The following is a 14,510-nucleotide window of genomic DNA, read 5'->3' on the forward strand; positions in this document are numbered from 1 at the left end:
ATTTTAAAATTATTGAAGAGAGAGATTGCTTTACCAATGACATCCAGGATTCTCTAAACAACAATCATTTCCTGATAGGATTAAGTTATTACACTAAAATTTGTTTTGTGCCATGGATTAGCTGCATTAGTCCACACTTTACATGTTGTGATTATGCAAAATTAATTGATATTTTTTATATAATCATGAGTTATCTTCTGCATAATTATATAGTCTTCATGTATTAGACAGAAAATTAATAGCCATCTATCTAGTTCTTCAACCAATACAATAATTATCTATCTGTGGCAGGTCACAATTTCATCTGTTTAACTTCAAAAGGAATTATCCATGCAAAAAATATAGTGTTTTGTTTTAATAGTATAAATGATGAAGTCAGTATATTTTATGAAATTAATCACAAATAAAGCAGATTGGCAAACCATGATCCAAAATTATGTGGTCATGCTTACCATACATGATTTTTATAAGTGTGACTTGTGAGAAAAACATATATTGATAAATAGCTATAAAATGTGTATATGTATAATTTATTCTCTTACATGCATAATCTAACTACAGAGAAAAGGAGATGCAAATTAAAATAGAAAATTCATCACATATGATGAACACATAAGAATCTCCTTCCACCTGGGTTTTTCTGAAAAGGAAGAATTTTTAAGGTTATGAATGCTTTAATAACATGATAGGAATACTTATATGGTTTATCCTCTTGCAATAAAATCATACTTCAGTCATCTCAAGTTCTGCCTATTGCAAAAGTTATAAGGATCTTATAATTTTTTTAGAACAATAGAATTACCTTTGCAAATATTTATCTTGGTTTTGCAATGTGGAGTTTCAGTTTTAGAGCCTACTTTTTTTTGATCCTGCACCTTGAAATTCAGTTTGTCATGAAAATAGTGAGCTGACTGGCTAAAGACAACTTTCTACACTGCACACTCCAACCACACAGTTCTGAATTTTTATTTTTTAGTTTTCCTCATGCCATGAGAGTGTTCATTCTGAATGAGACTAGTAAACGTACTTCCTCAGGTATCAGACTGGAAAAAAAAATGGAAAGAAATACACATTCTCAAATCTGGTTACATTTTTTTCTCAACAGTCGGGTTGGAAGTTTCATTGCTTGTCTATACCAATGGTAGGTGAGGGCTGTGTTTGCTGACAGGGCTAGGGAAAAAGGGAATCATCTCCACTGTCCTACGCAAGTGGACACATGTCTTGAGAGGGTGCTGTTACTCCTACACATGCATGTTGTTAACCCTCATGTACTCTTGGCTTATTTCCCGCAAACAAAACCTCTGTTAAGAAACACATTGTACACCCTTATATCAGATATCTGGTGATAGCTCTGCAAAAGTCCATGTTGAGACCCCACAATCTGCCATAGATTTTCATATTTCAAACAAAAATAGTAGTCATTTTAAGAAGTAGTTCTCTCTTACACAGATGGAGAGAAGCTTCTTCCCTCTCACCTAGTTTCTGAAGCTCACATTCTGGCAGAATCCTACTGGAATCCTAAGCAGAGGAGCTCTGAATATAGAAAACCTGGAGCTGAAATTCATCAGGCCTGTCTCTTCCCATGTAAGAAACATATTTCTGCAACTCACCCTGTCTAAGGCCAACATTGACCCAATGCTGCAGTTTGCTGAGACTTCAAGCTACAGTTAGGTGTGTTTTTTTCCTAGACCTGTTTTGCATTGTGTGTGGGTGGGAGAGAGAAAAATAGAACTAGAGCAAGAATGAATGCTTTAACCTTGTAAATATCTCAAAAGTGAATCTAATGGAAAAATCAGTTTTCTGATTCTTTATCACATGGGTACACCTTTTGGTCTATAAAATACATCAAGTGTCTTTGAGTTGATTAAAGATTGTATCTAACACTTTTGATCTTCATTCTTACAATATGCATTTACAGCGTCATATTATGTTATTTTCTAATCTGAAATTGCATTCATTTTTCATTCAGTCAGTCCTCAAATGCCATCAACAGCATCAAGCAGACATATGTGCACAGAACAGACACGTTAGTGAATTCTCAGTTCACGTTCTCTTAACCTACAGGCCGTGTTCTCTTAAGACGTGATTATGGAGTGGTATCCCTCAGATCAAAGAAATAAATGTTCATGAGATTTCCCAGGCACTATCAGCTAATCATTTATTTTTCTACACTGATCATCTTATGGGACAGGGACAGGGATTTCTTATGGTACTTATGGCTGAGTCATAAGTATTGGAAAACCCAGAAATATATTTTAAGAAAATTTTTCTTGCTTCCCACATGGAGTTTTTCAGGTCACAGCCATAAAATTAGCAGAGGCTTTCTTTTCGATATCTTAGTTCAACCCCATTGGATTCTATAAAAATAACTTCTACAGAGTTGATGCTATAAGTGTATCAATTTTATCTTAATTGTCATGGGAGTTTTTGGCATTCAGAAATATATCGTAAATGCATGGCATAAAGAGCAAGCTCTCAAATAGAGAATACACTTTAACCATTATTTTTTTTTAATATTTTCTACCCAATTTGTAAAAATGGAAGCTAAATAAAGGAAGTATGAAAGAAAATATTCTTCTCTTAACAAGTATAACTTACTGACATTCTCCACTGAATAATATATATATATATATTCACAGAAAATATACTGATTTAACAGGTAGGGTGAAAGGCTTATCAGGAGTAAATCTGGTATCTATCTATCTATCCCATCCTTATTTATCTGTCAATATATTTTATTCATGTTTTTAATAGTATAGTTTATGTCATATTTTGGGGGTACTTCTGAGTTAAAGGAAGGGTAGTGAAAGAACTTGATCATCGATAGATGCTTTCAGTCTTACAGATGGTCAACTTATTAAATCAATTATTAATTTTAATGTTTGGTAGACAATCCCAAGTCTGCATAATTATACACTCGTGGTCATAATAAACACATATACACTCATGGACAATGTTGAAGTACATAAAATTATGTCTAGTCATCTACTGAGATTTTTTTAACTGAGATGTTTAATATTTACTTTTTTTTTTTTTTTTTTTTGCGGTATGCGGGCCTCTCACTGCTGTGGCCTCTCCCGTTGCGGAGCACAGGCTCCGGACGCGCAGGCTCAGTGGCCATGGCTCACGGGTCCAACCGCTCCGCGGCATGTGGGATCTTCCCGGACCGGGGCACGAACCCATGTCCTCTGCATCGGCAGGCGGACTCTCAACCACTGAGCCACCAGGGAAGCCCTAATATTTACTTTTTATATCATCAATGTGTTACTGGGTGTCGGTGGTTTTTTTTTCCTCTCATAATCCTATTTGGTATGAGATTGGCTCTTTTAGGAAGAATACTCACCTCTTCAGCTCAATGAAATTTATTTTTATTATTAGTTTGATTTTGTTCTTTTACTTGAACTGGCAAATCTCTCTTCATGGAGCCTGTTGACCTCCCCTCTTAGGTTTCTCAACACGCAGAACATTACCCAAATATCACCTTTGTTACCTCTTTAATGAAACATACCATATCCTGTTATTTAAAAGAAAAACTGCCCTCTCTGTTCTTATGCTCAAACCTCTTTCAGCTGTATTATTTCTTCTTCACCCTCTAACTTTTTATATAGTTTACTGCTTTAGTGTGTCTATTGTTGTCTGACTACTCACATTATTTCATAAGCTCTTTCAGAATAAGGTCCATTGTTTTTAGATGCATTGGGACAATTTCTGGCACCTAGAAGGCACTTCATAAATACCTGTTGAATGAATGAAAAAACATTGGAACTTTTATGTCTTTCCTCTATGAGTCAACTTTTCTCCTGTATTTCCTTTGCATTATGTCCCAAGTTTATCTTTTTGGCCTTTAGTTCACTACTTCGGTCATCAGGTATAGCTCTTTTGATAACATTTTTCTATCATTGTTTGTTTCATGATTAAATATACAAAATGACATTGTTAGTTCCTAGAATTCTATTTCTCATGACTGCTTTTCATTAGTATCGACATAGTATGCTTTCAAATCTCTCTGTTCATATGAATTATACTGATCTTAAGTGTGCTTCTGTTTTGCATATTACCTCATTATTTCTCCGGATTTACTTTTCTGCTTGCAGTGTAGTGTTTGTTTTTTATTTGTTTTTTGTCTTTTACTTTATTCAAGTATTTCTTTAGTATTTGTTCACCTTTGTTATCTGTCCATATACAATGATGGGAAGTAGATGAACAAAGATAGAAACTATGGAAAATGTTTACAAGTTCACCTGAAGATTCAGGTTTGACAGTGAATATAGATTCTGTTGACAGCGTGCCTAGGGGAAGAATGTGCAGCCATGTAGAGTATGCAAATTGCTACTGTCTTCTTGACACTGTCCCTGCTCCCTGGGTGACTCTAAGAAACCTTGGATATTGATCCATTCTCTGGTGCCAAAAATCTCATTGTGCACCGTGAAGAACAAAAGAGAGCCTGTTACTCAATGTTTAACAGGTATTTAGAAAGTGTTCAATAAATATCTGCTGAATTAATTCTTCATGCTTTAATATCCCAAATATGAGTTGTCCAGCTACTGATATGACACCTTCCTGACTCTACAGTACTTTCAGAGAGTTCTGTGAACTGATGTTTCTATAGATTCAAAAAGGAGCCTTTATCAGTTATTAATATTTTAACATTTGTTGCTTAGGGCCAAATCAATTCACTTGGGTTTGGCTTTGCTCTACCAGAAATGATTTTTTAAATTAGCATCTAGAAAACCATAAAATAAGCTGACATGAACCAAGGTTAAAGTTTTGTTTTGTGAGGGATCTAGTTAATCATTTAATAAAATATATTCAGTAAAACATAACTTATAGAAATGTAAAATTCTCACAGGTGAACTTGTTTAATCATAAAAGTCATTAGAGTAAAACAACGGCAAGATCTTTTAAGCAAAGAAACCTTGTTTCCACTTAGGTTTTGATCCTACTCTTTGTTAAGGGAAAGTCTACCCTCAGTGTTATGATTTGAAGATTCTCTTTTTGCCAATGTTATTGTTGTTTCCTTAACTGGTTACTGCCTCAGAACCTGGGTTGTTACCATGTGTGTTAGTTTTCTAGAGGTGCTGCAACAAAGCACCACAAACTTGGTGACTTAAACAGCATAAGTTTTTGGTCTAAGAGTTCAGGAGTTTAAAAGTTCAAAAAAAACTGAGGTATTGGTTGTGTTGCTTTCTTCTGAGAGCTATGAGGGAAGATTCTGTTCCAGGCCTCTCTCCTTGGTTTGGAACAGATGCCTTCTCCCTGTGTCTTCACATCAGCTTCCTTTTTGCATGTCTGTCTCTGTACCCAAATTTTCCCTTTTTGTAAAGATAGCAATGGCATTGGATTAGGACCTACCTTAATGACCTCAGCTTAACTAATTATATCTGCAGAGACCAAATTTCCAACTAAGTTCACATTCTGAGATTCAAGGAGTCAGCACTTCAACCTATGAATTTTGAGGGGATACAATGCAGCCCATAACACAAGTGAATGTATAAATCTCTAGTCCTCCGGTGCTTTGGAATGCAACTATGCTATCCTCCTAATTCCCTCATTTATGAGTAAAATGCATTCTGGACACATATTCAGCCTACATAAACATGAGAGTTGAGTTTTAACATTTTTGAAAGTTTCTGCGACTGGTTAAGTAAGTTACTTTTGGATGAAGTAACAGGAACCCCATAGTGGCTGTCTATTTCAGCATTAGTCCCCAATCTAGCATGCTCTGGCAGAACAGTTGGTATTTTCCTCTAACATTTTGATTTCTGTGACTTATCTCTCAGTTGGTTCTGAACACAGAAGAGGAAGAAATTGTATGAATGTTATTAATCTAGAACTCAGTATCAATCATCTAACAAGTCAGATTTTTTCCCTTATTTTCAACTGTTATTAAGTTTGTTCTACTTCCCATACAACATACATTAAGCCCATGCTTATCAGACCAGGGTTACTAAATCGTCTTTTTTTTTTTTTTCCTCTTTAATCACTTCCTACCATACACTCTGCCTCCTGAATTCACTTTCATTTAACTATACTTACATTTTATGATCTGTTTCTTCTGTCCTCTCTATGAGAAGCTCATTCACCTCATTGCTTTTGGTGAGAGAGTAATTACCAGCTGAGTGCCACTAGGAAGATTCTCCTCCTAATAAGAAAAGATATCTTTTCTGAGAGCTGTAAGATGCTCGGGGAATTTAAGTGTTCAGTCCCAGATGAGTGCTATACCCTATGCCTAGCATCTTATGGAGAATCATGACATGTATTAGAATAGCAGTAGTTTTAATAGATCTTACCGTGAAGAAACCAATGTAATGTTGCTTAATCTAGAAGTTTACAAATATTTTTCACAGCAGGAGATTTTGTGTGTTTATTTATTTGTTTGTTTCCCCCGAAAACATTATCTTGTCCTACCTCAGGGGTTTCGTTCTGACTTGTCCTGGCTTCATTCTACATTGTAGTAGTTATCAACTTATTGTTACTTTTCTTTTAGTTTAGCAACCTTCCTCACTACTCTAAATTCTACAAGAGCACAACATTACCTGTTGAGCTTTTTTGTTTTATCACCAATATTTAAGAATTTGTTTTTCTATAGCAAATATTGACATTAATGGATCAATCTTAAAGAATGAGTGTTTCATGGAGAATTCATTACCTAATGTTTCTCTGTTTTCTTTATTTTTATATTCTAAACTACTACTATATTGTATCTGATTCAGTATTTAAAACCATATTTCACACTATCCAAAGCTATCTTATAGAGAAAACTCTATTTTCTATGCCTCCTTTTCTGCTAATACGTACAGTTATATCATATGTCTGAATAATAAAATCTACAGTTATAATAAGTCAGAAGCTTCCTATTACATAATGTATACTAAAAAAAATGATTAAGAATGATTTCTGGCCAAATTTTCTTATTGGTAATATTTCAAAATTAAAAGAAACTGTTTTTGTTTTTTGGTCTTTTTTCCTCTTTCCTTCTTTGCCAGTACCATTTTAGAAAGTTCTAGCAGAAACTTCAACCATTCTATTTCATGAACCTGGCCGACTTCTCATCCAGTCTGAACAAAATAATGATTTTCCAGATCAGATTAAGCTGCATTTTTAATAGTGGATGGTGGTCTTAAACCAGGAATGGAATGACTGAGCCATCTGTACATGTTATGAGGTCTGGCTCTACTCAAAATGTTGTCCTCTCTTGGTTAGCTTCTACAAGTCATATGCCAGACTGTTAAATGGCTTTCAGCTGAGCAATCTGCAGGCCCTCTTTCCTATAAAATGTCTCACTTCATATCTGAGCACAACCAGTGCTTATTCCTCTCAGTTAAGAGTTAAGACTGGTGTTATTCTATAATATTATAGTTTCTGATAGAGTTTCTCCAGAAAATTCCAGGTTCGTGCTAATCATAAAACTTTACTATTTCTACCTAGGAGAAAGGTAAATCTTGTAAAGTTTTCCTCTCTATGTATTTAATAACAACTCCTTTAAAAAAAATCTTGCTTTTCACAGAAGCATGAAAAGAGAGGTATTGAATATTTTGTAGATTATTTTCAAAGTAAATGCCACTATATTTAAGGTGGTTACCAAGCCTCCTTCTTCCAACATTTTCCATAGTGCTTTTTTGCAGGTAAATATATTTCTACGTTTTCATCCATTAGAGATTCTAAAACTTCAAGTCATAGCAGGAGGGCAATTTGGATATAGAGGAGGAATGTGGTGCTCTGATTTGCTTCACAGAACTTTGTTTTACCTCATTTGGATAGATTTTGTTTTACTGTGCAAAACACTCTTCCATTATAGATTTTGTCCAATTTACAAAAAATAAATAGAAAAGAAGGAATGAAATATTTTCTTCTACTCAGAATAGAAAATTCAGTGGCTTTCATTTATCTTATCCTTACTAGAAGTTCCATTTTTTAAATTATTTTTCTGAGAAAGTCTGTGTGCCCTGAGCAAAGATAAATCAGTTCGATTTTAAAGTATTAAAATGTTGATATGTTGTTTGCAAGATACTTTCTCATAATTAGTGTTACTTGAGATGAAATTTTAGCAGAAGTAAAGGTTAATACTGGAATAACTCTCTCAATTACTTTCTCATATATCTGCCTCTAAAATTCTTTTAGATTGATGCGTATTTGCACAAGAGCTCTTTTCTTTCATCTGATTTCTGTTACCAACACTCTTAATAAATGCTCAGATCCTTGAGATCATATAAGGCAGTCTTTTCTGTGTATAATGTCTGTAATGCATCCTTGTTTTATATTTTGTGATGGGAGAAAAAAATGAGAGAGTTGGTATAAATTAGAAGATTGTAATTCATATGATTTGTGAGAAAGTAGCTCTGCTTAACAGAGAAATTTGCAATATATTTGTAGATAAAATAAGTTCTAAATCATAATATACAATATGCATCTGCTCAGGATGCCATAATAAAGTATAACAGACTGGGTAGCTTAAACAACAGAAATTCTTTTCTCACAGTTCTGAATGCTGGGAAGTCCAAGGTCAAGGTGCTGACAAAGTAGCTTTTACTCTTAAGCCTCTTCTCTTGGCTTGCAGGCAGGTACCAGCATGCTTTGTGATCACATGACCTCTTCTTCAAGTGGGAGTCAAGAAAAAGCTCTTTGGTGTCTTTTCTTATAAAGATACTAATCCCACAGGATGAGGGCACTAACCTCATGACCTAATCTAATCCTCAGTACATTTCAAAGGCCCCATCTCCAAATACTATCACACTGGAGGTTAGGAGTTCAACATATGAATATTTGAGGAACACAAACATTCAGCACATAACACACAATATCAACATTTTAGTAATTTATTAAATCAAAGCTTAAGATCTTTATTTCCTGTAACTTTTAATGAATGTTTGTGTGTGTCATCTGGATGCTTTGGAAAGCAGATATAGAAATGGAGTTAAGAGTCTACACAGTTTATCAGGGGTTAATTTCAGTGAGAGATAAATGAAGGAAGGAGAACTTGGCAGGGAAATCCTTCCAACCAAGATACATATCTGACACATGAGAAAGAAGAAACATTGGGCAGACAGAATATCAGACTGCAATCTAGATCTGACAGTTATTCCAACAGGGAGGTGTAGAGGAAAGATTGTCTGTCAAATGAGTCCTGCATTGGACAGAAATAGCTAGTCCATAGTATACTTACATTGTCACTTATTGGCTCAGGCTTTTGAAAGAGCACGATCTCTTTTCAAAAGCTAAGGCAGATCCTGAAGACAACTGAGGCTGCAGGCTGGCAGTTAACTGTACTACTTTGATGAGGATCCAAGTGGTGCATCTTCATGGTTGCCACAGTCTCTCTCTTGTGCCATGTGGACTAACTTCTACAAATATGTTGAAGGAACAATTTTTCCAGAGTTCTAGTGGACTTTTCCTTTAGAAGAAAATGTAGAAGACAAAATTTAATAGGATAAATTCAGCTCCAATTGTTCTCGGTTTCACACTGGTATTCATTCCAAGTCTGTTGGCCTCAGCTAGAACATCTGTTGGATCCACTGGCTTACTTGGTGGTAAGATCCAAACTCGCCTTCCTGAAGGAGCAGAGCCTCTGATAAACATTCCTTTCTTGGTATGATCTGAGTCCCAGATATTTTCTTCCCTGCTCTTAGTGAATAACAGCAGCCATACCTCCTCCAGTTGATCAGGGTCAATTACCCGACCAAAACAAGCTCCTCCTCTTGCCTGGGTTTTTGAACACAAGGAGTACAATGTGCCCAACTGGCCGCACTAGTTTGTAGTCCAATGTAACCCTTGATGTGTCATCTGGCAAGAGTGCATAATCCTTAGGGACCAAACCTTCTAACCACGAAGAGCCCACATTTGCAGATATGGGAATGACAGCAAGCAAGGCCACTCCTGCTACCAACCATTAGTTACCAGTCTCCTGTGTCCTTCCTATTTGGAACACAGCTCCACACATAAGTCTCTGATTTAGTATTTACACTGAATTCTGGGGAATGGTACCTCATCTTCAGGGACGCCTCATGCTGGTGCCTCAGGTGTGCCTTAAGACCCTGTCTATGCTCTAACAAGCCAGCTGCATCTGGTTGGAACATTATGAGATAGAACCAATAGATCCCATTGTCATGGGCCCTTACCTATACATCCTTTGCTATAAAGTATATTCTTTGGTTGGACACTATTTTGTGTGGGATATCATATTTGTGATTAAGCATTCGATTACTCTGGATGTTTGTGCTGGCTGAGGATCTATGGGCAGGAAAAGCAAACCTATACTCAGAATAATTGTTTATTCTTGTGAGAATAATTTAGTGGTCTTCAAGGAGAGAAGAATTCCAATATGGCTGATTGGACTCCTTAAGGAATAATGTCATAATACTGGTTCAGAGTTCGTTTCTAATTGCTGACAGGTTAGAGGTTCAGAAGAGAGAATAGCTAGATTAACCCCGACATTTGTAGTCCATACTTTTGGGCCCACATGTGGTCTCCATGCTATCATTGTGGCCACTCCATTAATGTCCATATCATGCAATTTCTGGAGTGGGTGAAAACAAAGGAAGGAAAATATCAATTGGCAGTTATTTAGTCTACTTGTTTATTCAATGTCTCTTCCATGATGGGTGATCTGTACACTTTGTGCTCTCTCCTGGATATTCACACACATGGTTCTGTCATAGACCTCCTTGTCTCTGATCCACCAGTCCTTTCTGTTCCAGGTCATTGTGCAGTTGGCCACAACATTTGCTATTGCCCCTCAGTAAATATACATTGTATTTATCCTGCCTGATAATCATGTCCTGGTGTAATGTGTGTGTGTGTGTGTGTGTGTGTGTGTGTGCACATGCTACATTGACTCAATTTTGAGCCCTGGCTAGCGGCCAGTTAGTTCCCCTTCTTGAGCAGCCCATTAAGCCCATACCTCTGATCAATTTTCTCTCTGGTTCTCATACTTTGAGCAATTATACACCTCTGCAATTGTTTCAGGACCAGGTACCTGCCACAAAGAGACAGCTATTGTGCCCTAGAGTCCACCACAATTATGTGCATTATCTAATCCTAAGCCTGTTTTCCCTACTGTAACATTTTCTTCCCACAGAAACCACAATAAAGGCTCTTTCCCACAGCTGCCCCTCACCTTCTGTTTTGTGATGGACCCTAGTATTTCCCCTGAGTGGTCCTACATGGCATGCTGTACTCTCTCCAGAGGACTGTAAGTATAAACAAAAAACAAAAAGCGAAAAACAAAACTGTAAAACTCTTTCCAGCCTCTCTCTCTCTTGTCTTTCTACATCTGGCCTCATCATACCTCACTCAAGGTAATATGGTTAAAATATATGGATGAAGTTGACCAATGTGATGTTCTCTGGTATATCCATATGATACAGATATTTTTAAAGCTGTATTATGACAGAAGGAATGACAGTTAATAGACCCATGGGACCTGGGGACAAACCAAATATGTGTATTTTAGTTTATTTTGTGTTAATAAGAACACTTTCTGAACATTCTAGATTAAACACATATTTGCCAAATTGATGGTCACATACGATGTACATGCAGATGTATTTATCCACTCAAGCCTGTTTGCCACGACATCTGTGATTGAGACTACCACTTGATTGAAACTCTGGTGTTATGCATTCATTCTCCAGGATCCCTCAAATTTCTACAAAGGTCACAGTGGCAAATTAAACAGACATATTATAAGAATTACCTCTATGCATTATTTAGATCTTTACAGGTGACACAAATTTCTGCCACTTACTGCCTCTCTGGAGATACAATCCTGGTTTTGATTCACTATCAAGGTGAAGGTATGGGCAATTTCAGAGGCTTGACTCCCCCATAATCATAATAGATCTTATCCCACAGATCAAGGACTTCGTATCAGATATATTTCAGCTTCCAAGGACTTCATCTTCAATTATACATTCAGAACCTGAGGGATATAACTCTTGTTTCCACAACCAGACTGTGACCATAACTTCAATAATTACCTGACTCCTGTCTGCCCCTACTTTAATAGTGAAACCATGATGATATTTCTTTTCTTCAAGCATCAAAGCTAAGTCAGATCCTGTGTCCAATTGTTCTTGAAATGCTGGGGGAACCCCATTTCCTGATGTATCATCTGAGTAAACACCTGCATGTCCCTCTGGGGAAAGGCTGGAGGAATCTATTCCCTGTTTAATTATTGTGGATCTTTCTACTTCAATCAATGCATTCTGGGTTCAAGAACTGACCTAAGTTCTGGAAATTGAATAAAGGATTATTACTCTTTTGGAGTGGCTTCCCTTAACCTCCTGTTCATTCAACCTTGCTTTCTTTTGTTTATGTATATTTAGTAGAATGTTGTTGGCATCACATATTTTATTCTCAGACATGCTATGTGCTGTTAGCCATCTTCTCAACTTTCTATGTGTCAATCCTGCTTGAATGTCACTCTGATCTCCCCACTTAGTATAGTAATTGTGATCACCAGCCACCCCTGCTTTGGGCTATTAAGAGTTGCCACTGGGCTTCTATTGCTTTGAGGCATCACTGTCCCCATTGCTATCAATATGCTGAGCATAGTGGAAAGTTCTCCGGCAGTGACCCCTGGCCAAGACTTCTGAGTGTTGCTGGGGTCCCTCTCATGAGGGAACCCAGCATTTTTTTAAAATAAATTTATTTATTTTAGGTATTTATTTTTGGCTGCGTTAGGTCTTCATTCCTGCACAAGGGCTTCTCTAGTTACGAAGAGTGGGTGTTGTGGTGTGTGGGCTTCTCATTGTGGTGGCTTCTCTTGTTGTGAAGCACGGGCTCTAGGCACATGGGCTTCAGTAGTTGTGGCACTCAGGCTCAGTTGTTGTGGCTTGCCATCTCTAAAGTGCAGGCTCAGTAGTTGTGGTGCATGGACTTAGTTGCTCCATGTCATGTGGGATCTTCCTGGACCGGGATCGAACCCTATCCCATGCATTGGCAGGTGGATTCTTAACCACTGGGCCACCAGGGAAGCTCTTTTTTTTTTTTTAAAGGCACATGTGCTTTATTGCTTACTCTGCATATTCAAATGAATACAATAAACCCCTTTAAAAAAGTAAGGCACTTGAGCAGCCTTCTGTGCAAGTTCCATATTATTTAAAATTCCTATTGGCTAATAAAGTATTTCTGCTCTAGAATTGGAGCTATCTAGAGATTGGAGCTATCTCATGAGAATGTTCCCAATAGTCTTCACAATGTTGTGTCTTCTGAGCCTTCCCTTGGAACATAATCCTCCAGTGATACTTTGGCCTCATATAATATACCAATTCCAGCATGACCACTTTCCTGAGACTTTTTGTTTCTTCTTCTATTGTCTGTCACAACAATTCGAGCATTTCAACTTAACTCAGCATAGGACATTGCTTTCTTTAGGCTTCTGTGAGATGCCCTACCACCAATTTAGATGGCTATCCTACTCATCAGTGTTAGATGAATTTTCCTAGTCCCTCCACCATTGTGCATTCTTGGAGGGAAGCTGTTCAGGAAGAACATGGCCTCAGCTTAAGACTCAGATCCAGCAGGTGCTGCAGCTGGAGGCTGTCAGCTATCTGTACACTTGCATCTGCACGGTAATGACATCCTTGAAGGGACATCTGACTGGCATATGTTCAGGGCTGCTTCAAGATGTGATGATAAGAACAAAGAATTAATAAGGGGAATAGCATTTTCAAATTAAAATTATTAGAAAGATTTATTTTGGCATAGTTTTCAGAAAATGAATACTTGAAAGTCAAACAGTTAAGTTATGTGATCCAACATGAAAAGGGTAATTTGCTTGTTCTGATAATTTCAAAATTTCAACTGTTTTCCATTCTGCTAAGAGCATGGTTTTAGACAAGTTATAAATATCTTACTGACATGGAATTATTATGATTTATTTAATTAACCATACATATGTGTTTGAGGTTTTAAATATTAGTATTGGGTCACCCTTAGAGTTTTACATTAATGGTCCCAAATAAAATATGCCTCCCTTTAGCCATTATTCCTTGGAGGTCACATCCACATCAACTTCAAGACATTGGCTAATGTAAGGCATTGGGATTTGCCCTCATAAATGTTGCCACAAGATCACCAGGCTGTGGAGAATCCCAAGATTAAAGCTCCCACCATCCCAACTGTCCCAGCTGAAATCAACCTCTAGCACATCTTTCAGCTGACTATAGCTGCCTGAGTAAGACTTAATGATGCCAGGTGATTCCAGAAGTACTGATCAGGCATTTCACAGAATTGTGAGAAAGAGTGCATTTCTTTTAAGACATCAAATGTTTTGGTGCTTTGTTATGCAACAATAAAGGATGCAAGGTCCTTTCAAAAGCATTGAAGTGTCATCCATTAATTATATTTTCAAAAATAAAAACTGAAATGTCGATTCCTTGAGGTAACAGATACCATCTGAGAAAAAAGTGTCATAACCTATGTTTAAAAAGAGACTCTAAAGTATTCTTAGAAAAAAATACTCTAAAATATATCTGTTACCATATTTTTCTCTCTGATAGAATATAGCA

The 14,510-nt window shown here is 36.8% G+C and overlaps 1 pseudogene; it reads right to left on the bottom strand.

Moving 5' to 3' along the window:
* Positions 1-9,393: 9,393 nt before the first annotated feature.
* Positions 9,394-14,510, bottom strand: part of LOC103077323 (alpha/beta hydrolase domain-containing protein 17A pseudogene) — a 48,841-nt pseudogene continuing 43,724 nt past the window's right edge.

Source organism: Lipotes vexillifer, unplaced genomic scaffold (assembly GCF_000442215.2).
Source record: "Lipotes vexillifer unplaced genomic scaffold, Lipotes_vexillifer_v1.1 scaffold778, whole genome shotgun sequence".
In the NCBI taxonomy this organism is placed as follows: domain Eukaryota; kingdom Metazoa; phylum Chordata; class Mammalia; order Artiodactyla; family Lipotidae; genus Lipotes; species Lipotes vexillifer.